Raw genomic sequence first — 18,040 nt, forward strand, 5'->3', positions numbered from 1 at the left:
GTGTCCAGGAAGACTTGATGACGCCTCCCTTAGAACATTGTTCTATGAAGAATGGCTATTGTCAACAGCCGTCCATTAACTGTAGATGGAATCAATGATCCCAAGTCACTGGAACCATTGACCCCAAACCATCTGATCTTGATGAAGTCTAAGGTTGCTTTTCCACCTCCTGGGAAATTTGTCAAGGAAGATGTGTATGCTACAAAAAGGTGGCGCAGATTCCAATTTCTGATTGAACAGTTCTGGAGTCGCTGTTAGAAGGAATACCTCTTGAACCTTTCCACACACTAGAAGTGACATGTTCCCAAGCGTAACCTCAAGGTGAATGACATTGTCATTATCTCAGAAGACACCCTGCCCAGAAATCAGTGACATCTGGGACGTGTGGTTGAAACCATGGAAGACAGTGATGGCTTAGTTCGTCGAGTCAAAGTGCAAGTAGGTGAGTGAAACCCAACTAAAACACATGATCAACCATCCAAACTTTCAATTATTGAACGACCCATTCCAGAAGTTAGTACTTCTTGTTGAAAGTGGGTGATCGGCTTAAGCACTGGGTGGTTCTCCCCTTACATCAGACATGTTATTTATTGTTACATTTTGTGCATCCAAAGGTTATATAAATGCTAAGAATTATTACTAATATTATTATTCTTGTTTTCCAACTTAAGTGGTCATTTAGTGTTATTTAGAAATCATATTATATTCAGTCAATGTTTCCTCATAACATGATTGGTGGAAGTGTAAATGACCGCGATATCATTCCGCACGTAGGGAACGTAACAACGTAAAATACCAGAAGTGTGAAGAAACAGTGAGGACTAATGCTATCAGTGACCTTTAGATTTGTTGCACCCCTTGGTAAGCGGAGCGAGATACGCAATTAATTGTATGTTCTTTCATTTTTTCATTTGTTCTGTTACTTTGTAGAATGTTAAAAAATATATGTTTATATTTGTTTATAGTTTTCACGGTGCTCGTGACAATACAACGGCTACAATAAAGAGCCACAGTTTGAGACATAAATAAAGATAAACGCAACAGTTTGAGACTCTGTGCGTGTCGAGTCTTTGAAAACCAAGGGCTGCTACATTTGATACTGTTAAGAAAGGAATGCATTTTTTGGGATAACATGCTAATTATGCATGTTACGTGAATTTAGTCACAAGAAGTGACAATAAGAAAATGATTTCACATGAAATCGAATTTGTACATACGTATAAGTTTATGCAACACATGTGTATTTATTAGAGATAAAATCGAATTATAAATGAGATCTCATCATTACTAAAAAAACATTCAGTGCTATAAATATGAGGCCGATTTTTTTTTATTTTTGTATCTAACTTGAATTGTGGGTGAGCCCACAGGATACTATATTTATACTGTATTTATTCTGTATTGAGTACCACAACTTCACGTCTGGATTTCGGGAACATTCTCAGCATCGAACTGTTCATCTAGTCTGCATAGAGATTAGTAAGTACATAAACACTATTTATTTCAACTGCTGTTAAGTGGTTTTAGACTCTTATTTTAACTACCTTATACATTTTTGTGTGTTTTGTTTTCAAAGTGCTCAGTCTTATGTTGGTGTATTTTTGCTTCAATAAATCTGCTGTTTTATTTTTTAACTAGCAAAATACCCGCACTTCGCAGTGGAGAAGAAGTGTGTTAAAGAAGTTATGAAAAAGAAAAGGAAACATTTTATAAATAACGTAACATTTGCTTTCTATTCGCTTGCATAAGCACAGGCCTTCACCAGCAATTTTAACTCAGTTACAGTGATCAAAAGTCTTGTTTATACCCTGTGTCTTCTCATTAAACGTGTATCTCACAAATATTCGTCGTAGGCATGACAAGCGGCAGCATGTCTAGAAACTTAATTTAAACTTACGGTTTACACCGTGCTTTGTTTCCGCAGTAGCTATACCTATGAATATGCTTGTATGTGTCACTCGCTTTATATTCTTTTGCTGCCTTCTCAATTGTGTAATGCGTTTTTTGTTCAGCGCTCTTTGAAGCTCTTCCTTGTTCTCTACGTACTGCGTTCATAGTCAGTTCACGTGAGCCATTCTCTTGTGTGATCTTGCAATGTCCATGGCTTTATTTAATGTTAGCTAAGACCCGGCACTTAAAAGTTTCTCTCGTACTTTCGCTGAGTTTGTGCCAAACACTAGACCATCTCATCTTTGTTTGCATAAGCACAGTCCTTCACCCACAAATATTTACCTTATATGAGCAGGCACTTAAGAGGCATGGGATGCGTGATGATGCGGGACGCAACTCTGCCTCACACGGCGAACGAGCTGCAGGCTATGGCCGTATATATGGTCGAAAGTTAGGTTCCAGTTATGACCGTTACGCATAGAATTTCAAAATGAAACCTGCCTAACTTTTGTAAGTAAGCTGTAAAGAATGAGTCTGCCAAATTTCAGCCTTCCACCTACACGGGAAGTTGGAGAATTAGTGATGAGTGAGTCAGTCAGTCAGTCAGTGAGGGCTTTGCCTTTTATTAGTATAGATATGTACCTGTTGTTCTCTTTCTTATGCCCCGTCTAACCAAACCACAAGTATAATTTTTAAATCGCTGCATGGTAGATAGTGGTGTGGTGTGGATGCAGGGAAGTACTATTTCATCCTCGTCACTTACAACATACCCTCTACATAAGTTTTAATATGTACATCTTGACTGAAGAAGGGACCCTAGTTGACTCGAAAGCTTGCATATTGTAATCTTTTTAGTTAGCCAATAAAAGGTGTCATTATACTTCTCACTACATTCATAATGGCTAACATGGTACAACACCCTAGTACTAAAGATTTAACTAAATACTTAATAATACTGAAACCTTGATTATCCCATTTCCTGGGGTAAAAGTAAATATAATTAATTCTTTAAAAACATAACTCTAGAGGCATTTGGTAGATGTTAATTTTTCCTGAAGAATTTAATTACTTAGCTGAATTAAACCAGTTAAAAAGTATAGAAGCTAAATGACAAACATTAAAACCTATTGGTTTACCAGTCAGACTTGGGAAGCTGCCATTCATGATAATCTGGGCCTAAAAAGCTGGATGCCTTGAAACTAGAAGAGGTTTTTAAAATTATGATGCTACAAAAGCTTCAAAAGCCTGCTTCATTTCCATAATAAAGTTAAGTGTTTCCATCATATCAGCTTCTGAAAATAGTTCCCTCTCCAGCTTTGATGCTTTGATTGCAGCTTTTGCAGTGAACGTAATTACATTCAAATTTTCTATAATGTATCTTACACATCTTTGAGTTATTAATGTATTTTTTCCACAGAAACCAAGATCTATCAAGTTGTTTTCCAGCTGTTGCACCATTTCTGATTATTTTGTAGTCCCATTCAATGGAATTAAGCTATTTAAGTCATGTATGATGAATTTAGACTCAAACTTATGTTCAAGCACCTGCATATTTTTTCCTTAATCTGTTTCTACCACTTTTTGTCAATAAATAGAAATGGTTTGGTACATAAAACCTGCCACTGACAGGAGTTTCCTAGAGATATATTTTATTAATTAAATTTGTAATCATAGGAGGGTTTGAAAGATGGGAAATGAAAACTCATTTAGAGACCCTACAGCAATAAGTTGTGTTCCTGGATGCTTAATGCCAAGTCATGTTTATTTTAAACTGAAAAGCTGTTTTTATAGAAACAAAGAAACCATGATGTATGCTTATTCTTTGAAGAAACTGCCTTCTTAAACTGATTTTAATCCTAAGTGATCAGCTGCCTAGAAGGGCCAAGCATGCCATCAGGAGTCAAGAATGAAAAAGAGACAAGGCATTCTGCCTAAAACAACTCAAGTATGTGTTAAAAAATTTGTTAAGGCAATGTCAAATTTTAAGGAAATAAGTCAGCAACTATTTTCATATCTTCAAACCTTATGTAATTTAGGCATTGGTCCATGTGAAATCAAAAAATAGGGGGGCTGCAGTATGTCACGAACACACATAAAGTATGAAATTATCTTAAGCTTAAACCACTGTCTAATGATAATTGAACTAAATGTTATTGTGTTATTTGAATAAATATTCGCACAGGTTTTATTGTTTTTAAATTGACAGGTAGCATGTAAAGGAACATAATGTTTCATAAAATAAATCCACAACCTGATAAATAATTCTGAACTGATTACCTTAGCTTGTAAAAAATGTTTAAATTTGTGTTTTGGGATATTTTAAAAGATGCTATGGTACATAAGTTTATCATTACTCTATTGTGATACTGGTCAGTGAATCTCTGTAAGAAAATGGATGCCTATCTTTTCCCACTTTGGGAACCCAAATCACACATCAAGCACACAATCTTTCATTCGAGCAATTCATTAAAGTGTTTGCCTAGTCTGCCATGTTCTGGATGGTTTGAATGATTGCTCAATAGCACATTTATTAATGTGAACAGCACTACATAAAAGTAAGCTGTTTTTTTGGAGTAGTTTTGTTTTCAAAGTTTAGCAGCAATTGTTGTAAGAAGGCAACTGCCTAAATGTGTCAAGTTTTCCGCTGCATTTGTAATGATTCACTGCTGTTAGTGACTCCACCTCCGGCAAAGACAGCGAAGGTGGCAGGAAACATCCGGAGTGGCTCAGGGGCAATTTCAGCTTCCATGGATTTTAGTAGAACAAGAAAAGAGATATAATGGTAGTGGGCAAATCATTTTAAGGAATAGATTTGAATCTAAAACCATTCACCCATTTTGTTCACCTTGTCATGCTTATGTGGCACCAGAGTATGTGAAATCTGAGCAGATAATACATTTTAACCAGAACAAATGATATACAGTCAGAGGATACTCTTTTGATGCTTATCAGGGCACATTTAAAGTCCACACAGACGGTGTCTGCGGTGAGATTTAAACCAATGGTTATAGAGATGGTGAAGCAGAAATTTTAAATATTGCATCATTATTCAGCACTTCAAATTCAATAATACAACATTTTGAATGCCACTTTTACCCAGAGTTGTTGAATGGCAGAACCTATCCCAGTAGCATTAAGTGCAAGGTAGTAAAGCATCAATCCATTGAAAAGCTCATTCATTTGGACACCCATGTGGGCCAATTTGGACTTGCAAGTTAATTTAACATACATTCCATAATGTGCTCTAAAAAGAAAGTGTTTATTCAAATATAAAATAAAAACAGCATGGATATGATTCACTAAATAAACCTCACAGCCTTAATGAGCCTGTCTTGCATCCTATACTAGTTAAACATGTTGAATCCATTTTTCTACCTCAAAATATTGTCACCAAATGTTCCTCCTCTATTCACCTGTTTTATTAATCTCTCTGTCTCTCTGTTTAGTTCTATAACCATTCTGTTTTTATTAGTTAGCCTTTCCATGTCTTCCTAATGGACTACAGTAATTCCTCGCTATATCGCGCTTCGACTTTCACGGCTTCACTGTATTTTTATATGTAAGCATATCTAAATATATATTGCGGATTTTTGCGGACAATGGGTTGTTTTATTTCTGGTACATGCTTCCTCAGTTGGTTTGCCCAGTTGATTTCATACAAGGGACGCTATTGGTGGATGGCTGAGAAGCTACCCAATCAGAGCACGCGGTTAAGTTCCTGGGTGCTGATTGGCTCAGCAACGGAGAGCAGCATTCAATTCCACTTTGCGTTAGCCAGCATCTCGTCTCGCTCATTCAGCATCAAAGTGTTTTGCTGTGTAAAAAGTTAACTTTTGTGCTCTTTTGTGTTTATCTTTGTGCATAGTCAAGCCCATCGTTATGTCTCCAAAATGATCTGCTCCAGCTACTACTTCCGGGGCCGTGCCCATGCGCCAACGGAAGATGCTAACAATTTCCGAAAAGGTAAAAGTTTTGGATATATTGAAGGAAGGGAACAGTTACGCCGCGGTGCTACACCGTCACCTGAAGAGACTCCTTTAGAAGAGCTGTCATTGTTGGTGAGTACCCATAACTAATTTTCTACGTACTTAGTACATGTACGTACGTTTAGTGTAACTATACACACATTTTATACAATGTTTCTTGCATTGTATGTATTTATTGCTGGTGGCCTGTCTATCGTAATGGCTGTAACATATGTGATATCGGAGACACTCAATATCTTTAAAGTAACATTTAGGTTTTATTTATATTTACATGTAGATTTTTCATTTCTTTTTATATTACGTAATCAATTACAATGTGTTTAAAACTGTATTATGTATTGAATAAAACTCCTCAATGATATACAATATGTATGTTTGTGCGTAGTATATAAACAGTGTGTTTCATACATAATTTCAATGAATCTTATCTAATATCCAAGAGAATATAAAGAATTTATGCTGTATAACTGTGCGGGAAATGTTTATAAGAGTGTGGGAGAGTTTATAAGGGCTTAAAATATATAAAAGTAACCATATAAGCATATGGTTTTTACTTTGCGAATTTTCACCTTTCACAGGGGTTCTGGAGCGCAACCCCCGCGATCAAGGAGGGATCACTGTACAACTTCCTTTTCACTCTGGTGGTCCAGGAGAATTTCATTCCCGAGTACCCTGTACATTAACATGACTTGCCTCTAAATGGACAACATTAGTCCAATTGACTTATTCCTTACCTCTCCAAATGTCCACCTGCATTTTTTCATACGCACCTGTTGCTCAGTCTTTTTTATACTCTTGAGTCCATTCCGTGCAAAGTAGTTAAAAAGATAACTTGCATTAGTGAGAAAGAGAGACAAACCATAGAAAGAAAACAGAATTATAATATGCCTCATTAGATCCACTGCACTCTAGTAAGAACTCCCTATATGAATACTGTTGATGAAAAGATTACTTATAAAATAACAACATAATACATTTTATTATTTTAGATATTGACTATATATGAAAACATCACAAGATTATGTAGCGAGGGAGTTAGATAGGTAAATCAATGATGGACTTCCTAGTCTGAGGTTGTCTGATCAGTGTTAAGCAGAAGTTTGGTAATGCTGGTCCTGCTATGTGGGTTTTGCTCCACTGTGCCAAGGCATGATCCTGGTATTGCAGAGCTTCCAGGAGTGGTTCTTAATAAAGATGTCCACATTCTCCATTAAGTAAGGAAAAGGTAGCTAGCAAGATAGTTAGATAGGGAAATCAATGCCAGTGCTGGCCAGTTACAGATCATTTACGTGACTCCCACCTCTGACCAGTCATATAACTCTTTAAAAAGGAGCCCGCCAATCACTGATCACTTTGAATAGCTTATGTAAATGAGGAGTTGCATTTCATGAATATTTAAGATCCTTTTGTTTCCATACATCCATTTTCCAACCTGCTGAATCTGAACACAGGGTCACGGGGGTCTGCTGGAGCCAATCCCAGCCAACACAGGGCAGGAACCAATCCCAGGCAAGGTGCCAACCCACCACAGGACACATGCAAACACACCCACACACCAGGGCCAATTTAGAATCGCCAATCCACCTAACCTGCATGTCTTTGGACTGTGGGAGGAAACTGGAGTGCCCAGAGGAAACCCACGCAGACACAGGAAGAACATGCAAACTCCACGCAGGGAGGACCTGGGTCTCCTAACTGCAAGGCAGCAGCGCTACCACTGCGCCACCGTGCCGCCCCTTTTTGTTTTTCTTGTCTTTATTTTTTGCCTTTTGAACACTTTTCCTGGCTGGAAAAATGCTGGTCATCGAGTGTGATCATTTCCATTATTTTAGTACTTATGCATTTAGCTCTGGTGCTGTCTTGAGGTAACTTCATTACATTTTGAAGGATTTGCTGTATGAGGCTACCGCTAGTGATCCTGGTAGCTTCTGATTTAACTTTCGTTTTGGTAGCATTAGCTTCTAGAAATTCCACGTATGATTCGTTATGGTTGTTCTGCAGATGGGTAATTAAATTTGTGGTATTGAAAGAGTTAATTTTCCAGCCTTGTCGCATTATCTCATTTTTGCAGGTAGAACAGATAGCAACTCTGTTATGCTCCTTTTTCACAGAAAAATATGACCACATGGCCGACATACTGCTTTACTAATGACATCTGCTCAATGAATAAACAACGCGCATAGTGCACCTGTCAGCAAAACTAGGAAACCCCATGATGTTTGTTTGTTTTTTTTTTGTGAGCACAAGGGGCTCTGCTTGCATGCATGCTTTTGTGCATCACCGAACAATGAATACAACATTTAATTATTTAGTGAACTGACGGTGTTGACAAGCCTGAATTATATCGGTTGGCTGTATCAGTTAAAATGTACACATTTGACCGATTTCGATCTTGTCATTTTTAACGAACATCGGAATATAACAGTACAGTTTCCCATATATTGTGTATCTCTACTAGCTAGCAAGGTAGTCAGATAGGGAAATCAATTCCAGTGCTGGTCAGTTGCAGATCACTGTAGATGACTCCCACCTCTAACCAATCATATATCTCTTTAAAAAACGAGCCCACCAATCACAGATCATGTTGAATAGCTTATGCAAATGAGGTGTTGGATTTCATGAATATTTAAGACCTTTTTGTTTATGTTGTCATTATTTCTTTTCCTTTTGAACACTTTTCCTGGCTTTCCAGCCCCCTTGATATTATTTTCCCCCTATCAGTGCCACGGTCCTGGAAAACACACATTCGTGAGAAGCGATTTTCTACGAGTTCCCCCTCCACATTCCAGCCACATCTATCTCACATTGCATCTTGCTTTTACTGGGTTGTGATCTTGTTTGCTGTCTTATTCCTGTCAGTTGGATAAAGTTTGGACAATCTTCTCTGAGGTAGTTTGCTTATTGTTAAGCAGATGTTTTGGATTGTTGGTCATGCTATGTGGCGTTTACTCAACTGGGCCAAGTCCTGATCCTGGTATTGCTCAGCTTCCAGGAGTGGTTCTAAATAAAGACATCCATACTCTCCATTAAGTAAGAAAAAGGTTAGCTAGCATGGTAGTCAGAGAGGGAAAACTCCCACCTCAGACCAATCATATAACTCTTTAAAAAAGGAGCCCACCAATCACAGAGCACGTTGAATAGTTTATGCAAATGAGGTTCCAGGATTGAGGATTTCCAGCCCCTTTTATGTTATTTTTCTCTAATGTGTGCCATAAGCTTGGATAACACCCATTAGCTAGAAGCGATTTTCTACTAGTCACCTCCCCTGCATTCCAGTTGCAAACAACTCACATTGCATCTTGGTTGTTACTGGGTTGTGATCTTGTTTGTGATCTTATTCCTGTCATTTGGATAATGTGTGAGCATTCTTGTCTGGGGTAGTTTGCTTAATGTTAAGCAAATGTTTGGAAATGATGGCTCTGCAATGTGGGGTTTACTCCATTGGGCCAAGTCCTGATCCTGGTATTGCAGAGCTTCCAGGAATGGTTCTAAATAAAGACATTCACACTCTCCATTAAGTAAGGAAAAGGTTAGCTAGCTTGGTAGTCAGGTCGGGAATTCAATTCCAGTGCTGGTCAGTTACAGATCACTGTAGATGACTCCCACCTCAGACCAATCATATAACTCTTTAAAAAATGAGCCAACCAATCACAGATCACGTTGAATAGCTTATGCAAACGAGGTGCTGCATTTTGTGAATATTTAAGACCCTTTTGTTTCGGTTCTCTTTATTTTTTTCCTTTCTAACACTTTTCCTGGATTTCCAGCCCCCTTAAAGATATTTTTCCCATATCAGTGCCATGGTCCTGGGAAACACACAGTCGCGAGAAGCAATTTTCTACCAGTTCCCCCTTCACATTCTAGCCACATCTAACTCCCATTGCATCTTGCTTCAACTGGGTTGCAATCTTGTTTGCTGTTCTATTCCTGTCAGTAGGATAATGTGTGGACATTCTTGTCTGAGGTAGCTTGGTTAATGATAAGCAAATGTTTGGGAATGCTGGTTGTGCTATGTAGGGTTTGCTCCACTGAGCCAAGGCCTGATCCTAGTATTGCAGAGCTTCCAGAAGTGGTTCTAAATAAACACATCCATACTCTCCATTAAGTAAGGAAAAGGTTAGCTAGTAAGGTAGTCAGAGTGTGAAATCAATTCCAGTGCTTTTCAGTTACAGATCACTGTAGATGACTCCCATTTCTGACCAATCATATAACGCTTTAAAAAATGAGCCAACCAATCAGAGATCATGTTGAATAGCTTATGCAAATGAGGTGTTGTATTTTGTGAATATTTAAGACCTTTTTGTTTCTGTTGTCTTTATTTTTTTTCTTTCCGAACACTTTTCTTGGCTTTCTAGCCCCCTTGATGTTATTTTTCCCCTATCAGTGCCACGGTCTAGGAAAACACATTTGCGAGAAGCGATTTTCTTCCAGTTCCCTATCCATATTAAGATATTTTTCCCATATCAGTGCCATGGTCCTGGGAAACACACAGTCGCGAGAAGCAATTTTCTACCAGTTCCCCCTTCACATTCTAGCCACATCTAACTCACATTGCATCTTGCTTTTAATGGGTTGCGGACTTGTTTGTTATCATATTCCTGTCAGTTGGATAATGTGTGGACATTCTTGTCTAAAGTAGTTTGCTTAATGTTAAGCAGATGTTTGGGAATGCTGGTTGTGCTATGTAGGGTTTGTTCCACTAGTCCAAGGCCTGATCATGGTATTGCAGAGCTTCCAGGAGTGGTTCTAAATAAAGATGTCCACACTCTCCATTAAATAAGGAAAAAGATAGCTAGCAAGGTAGTCAGATAGGCAAATTAATTCCAGTGCTGGTCAGTTACAAATCACTGTAAAGACTCCCACCTCTGACCAATCATATAACTTTAAAAAGGATCCCACTAATCACAAATCACTTTGAATAGCTTATGCAAATGAGGTGTTGCATTCCGTGAATATTTAAGACCCTTTTTTTTCTCTTGTCTTTATTTCTTTTTCTTTCAAACACTTTTCCTGGCTTTCCAGCCCGCTTTATGTTATTTTTCCCCTATGAGTGCAACCATATAGCAAACAAGGAAGCACCAAGTCTTTAAAGACTTGGACCTTCGTCTTTTTGCAAAGATATCAGGAGCGCCATAAACCCTTTTCTAACAACCTCATGTACCCCCCATACTCTCCCAATCCGTATACTGACTTCATAGGACGAATTACCAGAGACATGAATGTCACTGCCGAGGTAAGTAAACCTCTCGACGTGATCGACATTCTCTCCACAGACAGACACACTGCTGATGGCTGTGCCTATGAGGTAATTAAGGCCCAGACCTTGGTTTTTATCCAGGGCACTTGCAAGCCCAGACACTCAGACTCCTCACTCAGTCTCTCAAGAGCCCTGATCAGAGCCTCCATTGACTCCATGAAAATCACAGCATCACTGGCAACATGAAGATCAGAGAATCTTCACAAACAGATGCTCCATAGCTGCTGGACCTCACAACCCTGCCCAACACCCAGTCCATGCAAGCATTTAACAGAGTAGGAGCAAGAAATGTGGAAGTCACTAAGCCTTGCGCTGTGCTAGTCTGCAATAACACAAGGGGCATGTTGATCATGTGGATCAGTCACTGACATTTTACACTCTCATGCACAAGCAAAAAAAATATAAGAAAATTGAACAAAGAAACACTCTTCACTGTCCCAATTAAAATGCCATTCTGTACGTTTATTGGCTGTCTCAAAACATATCGCAAAAAAGATACGAAATCTGCATCAGCACAGCAGTGGACACTAGATATACTTAATTCCTAATGTATTCATGTTGACATCTTGGTACGTACAGTGCATGTTTCTGTTACACGTAATAATATTTTTTTCTTCTTGAAAAAAAATCTGCATTTTTGGCTTGTTTTTCCTTGGGTAAACATAATGCTAAGAAGGAAACAGCTGTTTATTTGATTCAGAGAACTGGTACCAGTTACCTTGGTCATTGCTTTAAATGTTTCACAATGTTCATGTTGTGCTAGTGGTAGTGAATACTACAGTGGATCTTAGTAATGTGTACTTTGTCAAAAGTGGACTCTGCTACCTCAGGAAAGTCCTGCTGAAATGATGCAGCACTTGTGGATTTGAATACACAGATTGGAAAGTACTGAAAAGCTTAGCCATGGACATGCAGTATGGAAAAGTAGTTACAAAATACAGTATATTAAAAACTGTGTTTTCAGTTGTGTTCCTGCAAAAATGATGGAAACTTTTCCAAAAAATAAAGGATGCTTCAACAAGAATGTTAAGAACAAACTAAAGGAATAGCCCGTTCATTTAACTCTGTAGACCCTGAAATCTTTTGAACAATCAGACATGGAAAAGGGATTAAGAAGATAAGATGCAATCAATGTTTGGAGGTGATGAGACAAGGATTGAAGGCCATTTCACAGATGTCATCACCAACTACAATGGTCTAAGGTGTCAGGATTTTATGATGAACTCAGTAACTTTTATGCAAGGATTTAAGTTCAAAACATGGGCCATTCACATAAATATGTACACAGTACCACAGCTGTGACATTTTCAAAGAAACCCAATGTGTCATGTCTGAATGACTACAGCCTGTAACACCTTCCTTCCTGTTCCTGAAATGCATAAAGAAACTGATGACAGGTAACAACAACTATACTGTTTTGAATTCTGTGGATCCCAACACAGTTTGGATAACAGAGAGGCTGGTCAGGGAATAATACTCAGGATGTTGGCTATTACAAGCATTGCTTTTTGCCAAAGCAGCTAAACAATCATCTCCTAATCTCATCCTGATGAACAAAAACAGAATGTTTCAAAATCGTTTCAAAGTCTGTAAAGTACAATATTATTCATCAGTGTTAGTGATAGCTGGTACAAATTCAACTCAATTTAGTTTATTTTTGTATTTACTGAGTTCAGGTGCAGAGTGCAGTGACAAGTTATCAGGTGTAATACAAGTATAAATTTTACAAGTTACAAAATACAGAATTAGTACAAAAAAAGACACACATTTGTTTTAACACACAAGAAAACAAAGTATCTTGAAACTGATTAACACAAATAGAAACCAACAAACCAACACTATCTGTCCCTTAATTAATTGTTGTCCTATGGCCAGTTGACAATGGAGGAGATGAAGACAAAAACTCCAGTCAACATCATAGCCTGGAGAAAATAACTCTCTGGTCAATCAAAGACAAAGTCAGACACTGTCACAGTCCTGGACCTACTAGACTTCCATCCCCTCCTGGGTGTTCTATAGAGGAGTCTGTGCTGGGCCTGCAATCTGATTACAAAATGCTGACGGCTCCCAGTATTTCAGATGAATTTCCTTTGGCAGGAGAACAGCTTGGCATTAGATCATTGACACCACAAGTACCACATCAAGATACAAAGAAGAGAGGAAAAATGGAGGAGAGTTAGTAATGGCTTATAAATATTGCATTACTTATATATTTCTTATATATTTGATGAAATGACTCACAAACAAAGATGCTAATCAGCAGCTCTAGTCAAGGTATGCCAGACTAAAGTACTGAGTTTTAAGCCTGGATTTGAAGGCTGAGACTGAAGGGTCATGTCTTATTTAAATAGGCAGTTGATTCCACAGTGTTATGGTCCTGTGAGTAAAAATTTGACCTCCCACTGTTATTTTATGAATCATTTTGAATCTTTAGTAGTCCATTATCTTGAGATTTTAATGCATGCTGCGGATTTCGAGTAATGATAAGTAAAAGGGTCTTGGCAATTTAAGGCTTTATATTTTAAAAAGATGGATTCTGAAATCAGGCCTAAGCTTAACTGTGAGGCAGTTTAAGGATTGAGAATTGGAGTTACTGTAAATGTAGTTCTTGTAATGATTTTTGCAGCAGCATTTTGAATTAACTGATCCAAAAATTGTCCTTTGTGTGTTGGTATGTGTGTGTGTGTGTGTCCTGCGGTGGGTTGGCGCTCTGCCCGGGATAGGTTCCTGCCTTGCGCCCTGTGTTGGCTGGGATTGGCTCCAGCAAACCCCTGTGACCCTGTATTCAGATTCAGCGGGTTGGAAAATGGATGAATGGATGGATGATTGAAACAGCCTATGAATAACACATTGCAGCAGCCAGTCACACTAGAAATAAATGTATGAATTGATTTCTCAGTATCCTGCATATTTAGAAAATGTAATGTTCTAACATTGTTAAGATGGGAAAAACATGTTTTGTAACACCTGAATTGCATGCTTGTTCAGAGAAACTAATGGTAATTTCAACTACCTTAAAAAGTGACAGAAATTGTTGCAGTCTTACTCATTCCATCCAATAACCAACACTGCTGAAAATGAGAATACATATTCACTTCTATTAATAAATACCCATTTATTCATTTCTGAGCTATTTTGCTTATTTTGAAAGTAAAAAAAGGAAATTCAGTTAAAAATTGGCAGTTAATTATGTTCTCAGTTGTATCTGCAGAATTTCTACCATAACCTGAAACCCGTCTGTTTTTTCTATTAGTTATAGAGGCCATCCATCCAACCATCCATTATCCAACCCACTATATCCTAACTACAGGGTCACGGGGGTCTGCTGGAGCCAATCTCAGCCAACATAGAGCGCAAGGCAGGAACAAACCCCGGGCAGGGCGCCAGCCCACCGCAGATAGAGGCCATTTCCACACAGAAATTCTTACTGCCCCTTCTGTTCTCTCCACTCACAATCAGACATGTGAGCTAGTAGATGTTATTATAGAAAATGTAGCTGTGCACTGATTATTATTAAAATGTATTGATGGGAAAAATATACGTTAATTACACAATAAGTCGGATAAGCATCTGTTTCCAGCTACTAAGTTGTTGAATTACTAGCAATAAACCTGTATGAAAAAATATACTAAATAACAGCCAGCATAGGATTATGAGATTAAAATCCTGTCAAACTAACCTTTTAGATTTTCTTAAAAAGGTAATTGGAGTAGTTGACAAGAACAAAGTATTTGACATAATTTGCTTAGATTTTCAAAAAGTCTATGATACAGTCCTGGTTGAAGATTAATTTTGAAACTAGAAGCTGTAGGCATCAGAGGTAATTTACAAAACTGGATCTTATGTTGTTTAACCGACAGTAGACTATGCAGTACACATAAAAGGAGAATGCTCCACATAGAATGTGGTCCATCAGTGGAGTTTCTTAAGGGTCTGTCCTTGGACCATTACTTTTTCTAATTCATGTGAATGACTTTCATTATGGTACACAAGCAACACTAACATTGGAGGATTGGTAGACATGAGTAGGAAGCAAAAAATTTTAAAAAGACTCGGACAAGCTTCAGAACTGGTCGAACACATGGAAAATGTAATTAAAGTTAGAAAAGTGCTACATGTGGTCAAAAGGAATGCCATTTATAAATATAAAATGAGAGACACTCTCCTACTGGATGCAACTTCTGAAGCAGAAACCTTGACAATCTTTAAGAAGTATCTGGATGAGATACCGGGACAAATTAGCTATTAACTAAATAAACAGGCTTGATGAACTGAATGGTCTTCTCTCATTTGTCAGATTTCTTGTGTTCTTATGTTATGTTCTAACAATAGTGTCCCACTGAAGTAAAGCAGACAGCTGACAAGTAAAAACAGTAATCCACTGATCTCATAATGAAACCTTATGCTGGTGTGTTGCAGTTCAAAGTGATGGTGTGGTTTTCTCTCTTGGTTACTCTTGTCTACAATGTTACCTTCTCCTGTTGCAATTTCAAGAGTGATGGATCCACCAGCCCCCCGTGACCCTGTAGTTAGGATATAGCGGGTTGGATAATGGATGGATGGATTTTATCATAGCCAGACTTTATTGTGAAAAAGTACACACCTATAAGCAGAATAAAAGAAACACAGTTAGACAAGAATACTTTCATACACCTTGAATAAGTGAATACAAATCCATTTAAGAGTCAAATTGGCTGGTATTGCCTGGTGTCACACATGTGCGACTAGGAGAGAGCTGAGTGGACCAAGTGGAGGTAATTACCCATCAGACCAGGGGGTGGTGGGGTATACTAAACCTGTCTCTGTTATTTCTGCAGGCAGAATACAGGAAAACCTGCCTGATTTAACATCACATCCGATTTCCGGCGCCCAAACTGATGTCACTTCCGGCTGCAATGCCCTGATTGATGTCACTTCCGGTTCTGGCGCCCTGACTGACATCACTTCCAGTTATGGATTCAATACATCATTTTTCCGATTCTCGGCTTATAAATCCGCCATCTTTGCTTATCATTTCAGTTCACTCTTGGAACCCAACAAGAACATGTCTCTCTTGTTGTCTTTACCCTTTTGCAGCCAGGGACAACATATGGGTGGCTGCCCCAAACCTTTATCGTTGAGACTACCTCTTTTACACTGGTGTGGTCAGCTAAATATGAATATTTACTTAATGTATAGAATTTTCTCCTACATATCAGTGAGTCAAAATGAATCTTCTGTTAGGGATAGGAATAATTGTGGCTTGAAAATTGCTGCTTAAGCCTGGAAGAACTGGAAGATAGTTCTATTCAACATGAGAAAGCTCAGCAAACATGTAGTAATTTCTATTCTGTTCAGAAGACCTGAGAAGTCCTTATTATTGGCTAATGGAACAGATTACAATATGCATGCTTTCAAGGTAGCTCAATCCCATTCTTCAGGTGGGTCAAGATCTTTTGATAACCACCAAACCTGTCACATCTAATTGTCCACTGCTCCTGGAATAAACCAACAGATAACAGTACATCTTCATGCCAACAAAAAATATAAAACATGTTTACATTTATAATATAAATCATGCAGTTATCCCACACTGAAGACAAGAGTATTGCGTAAAGGGATCATTTTGTTGTAGATAATCTAATGTGGTCTACCTAATTTTGTGCATGAAATATCTCAACGCTGCAGTTTTTATGGGAGAAACTGGACAAACACTCTGCTAAAGAATGTATCTACACAGGTTCTACATTAAGCATAGCAAGAGGGATGTTCCTGTAGGAGCTCACTTCAACAGTAGTGGACACTGTACGAATGATTTTAAAGCCAGAGTGCTTATGGGCAACTTTAAGACACAGCAAGACAGAAAGGAATGGAAGTTAAACTGATGCTAAAATTTAACACAATGCAACATAGTTTGAATAAAGACAAGAGTTTTATGACCAGATATGAGGATTATTTACATCTGCCTGAATGACCAAGACAATTTGACTACAGATTCATATTGTATGGAAAACTTCAAAAGACTTTATTGGGCAGTTATCTCATCAAAAGACCTTGACATTACATTGTTTTCTTCTTCTTCTTCTTCTTCTTCTTCTGCTTAATGCATCATAGGCTGGAGAGGTCTCTTAATTGTTTACATTGAAGAAGATCCACTTAAAGGTTTTCAAATGCTGTCTCCGTCCTAATGTCTATATAAACAGAGGGAACTGAAAAAGGGGCCTGAGCTGCCTCAAAAGCTTGCATATTGTAATCTGTTCAGTTAGCCAATAAAAAGTGTCATTTTGCTTGACAACTCATTGCATCCATAATGCTTAACAAGGTGCAACCACAAGTACTATGTTCAGAAGACCTGTGACCTTTAAACATTATAAAATCCTATACTGAAAAGCTGCACTTTCTCTGAAATGGACCATATATCTAGTCCCACAGTCTTCAGTCAGATATATTGAAAAGGACACTGTAGAGACAATGTTATATTTCAGCTGCATAAATTTATTCCTAAATTGGTGCTCCATTTTGTTATCAGTCTCTTTGGAGATTTGATTCTTTATACTATTTATTGCAATTTCAATATTTGCAAAGGCTGCATAAAATACTGTACATTAACATGAGATCATTTAGAATGCAACAGGGTAATGTTGGTGGCAGTCAGGAAGATCAGCAAACGGCACTGAAAGATTAACAATAAGATGAGCATACAACTGTGGACGATAAAGCCTTTGGTTTTGTTTTCTTGCTTAAGTCTTATTATAATTGTTTTACACCATGTGCCATTTCCTCTTCCAAGTCTCCCTGTTGCTATTTGTCTTTGTCAACTGAACAACACTCTAGTGCCTTCTAAAAATTTTTTACTTTTTTAATTTATGCTAGCTGAGTTGTGACAGTGGCCACCCTTCATGTAAAGTGCTTACAGATTATATTCACC

At 38.0% G+C, this 18,040-nt stretch overlaps 1 pseudogene; it reads left to right on the forward strand.

The window, feature by feature from the left end:
* Positions 1-51: 51 nt before the first annotated feature.
* Positions 52-18,040, forward strand: part of LOC120528754 — a 90,640-nt pseudogene continuing 72,651 nt past the window's right edge.

Source organism: Polypterus senegalus, chromosome 4, assembly GCF_016835505.1.
Source record: "Polypterus senegalus isolate Bchr_013 chromosome 4, ASM1683550v1, whole genome shotgun sequence".
NCBI classification, from domain to species: Eukaryota; Metazoa; Chordata; class Cladistia; order Polypteriformes; family Polypteridae; genus Polypterus; species Polypterus senegalus.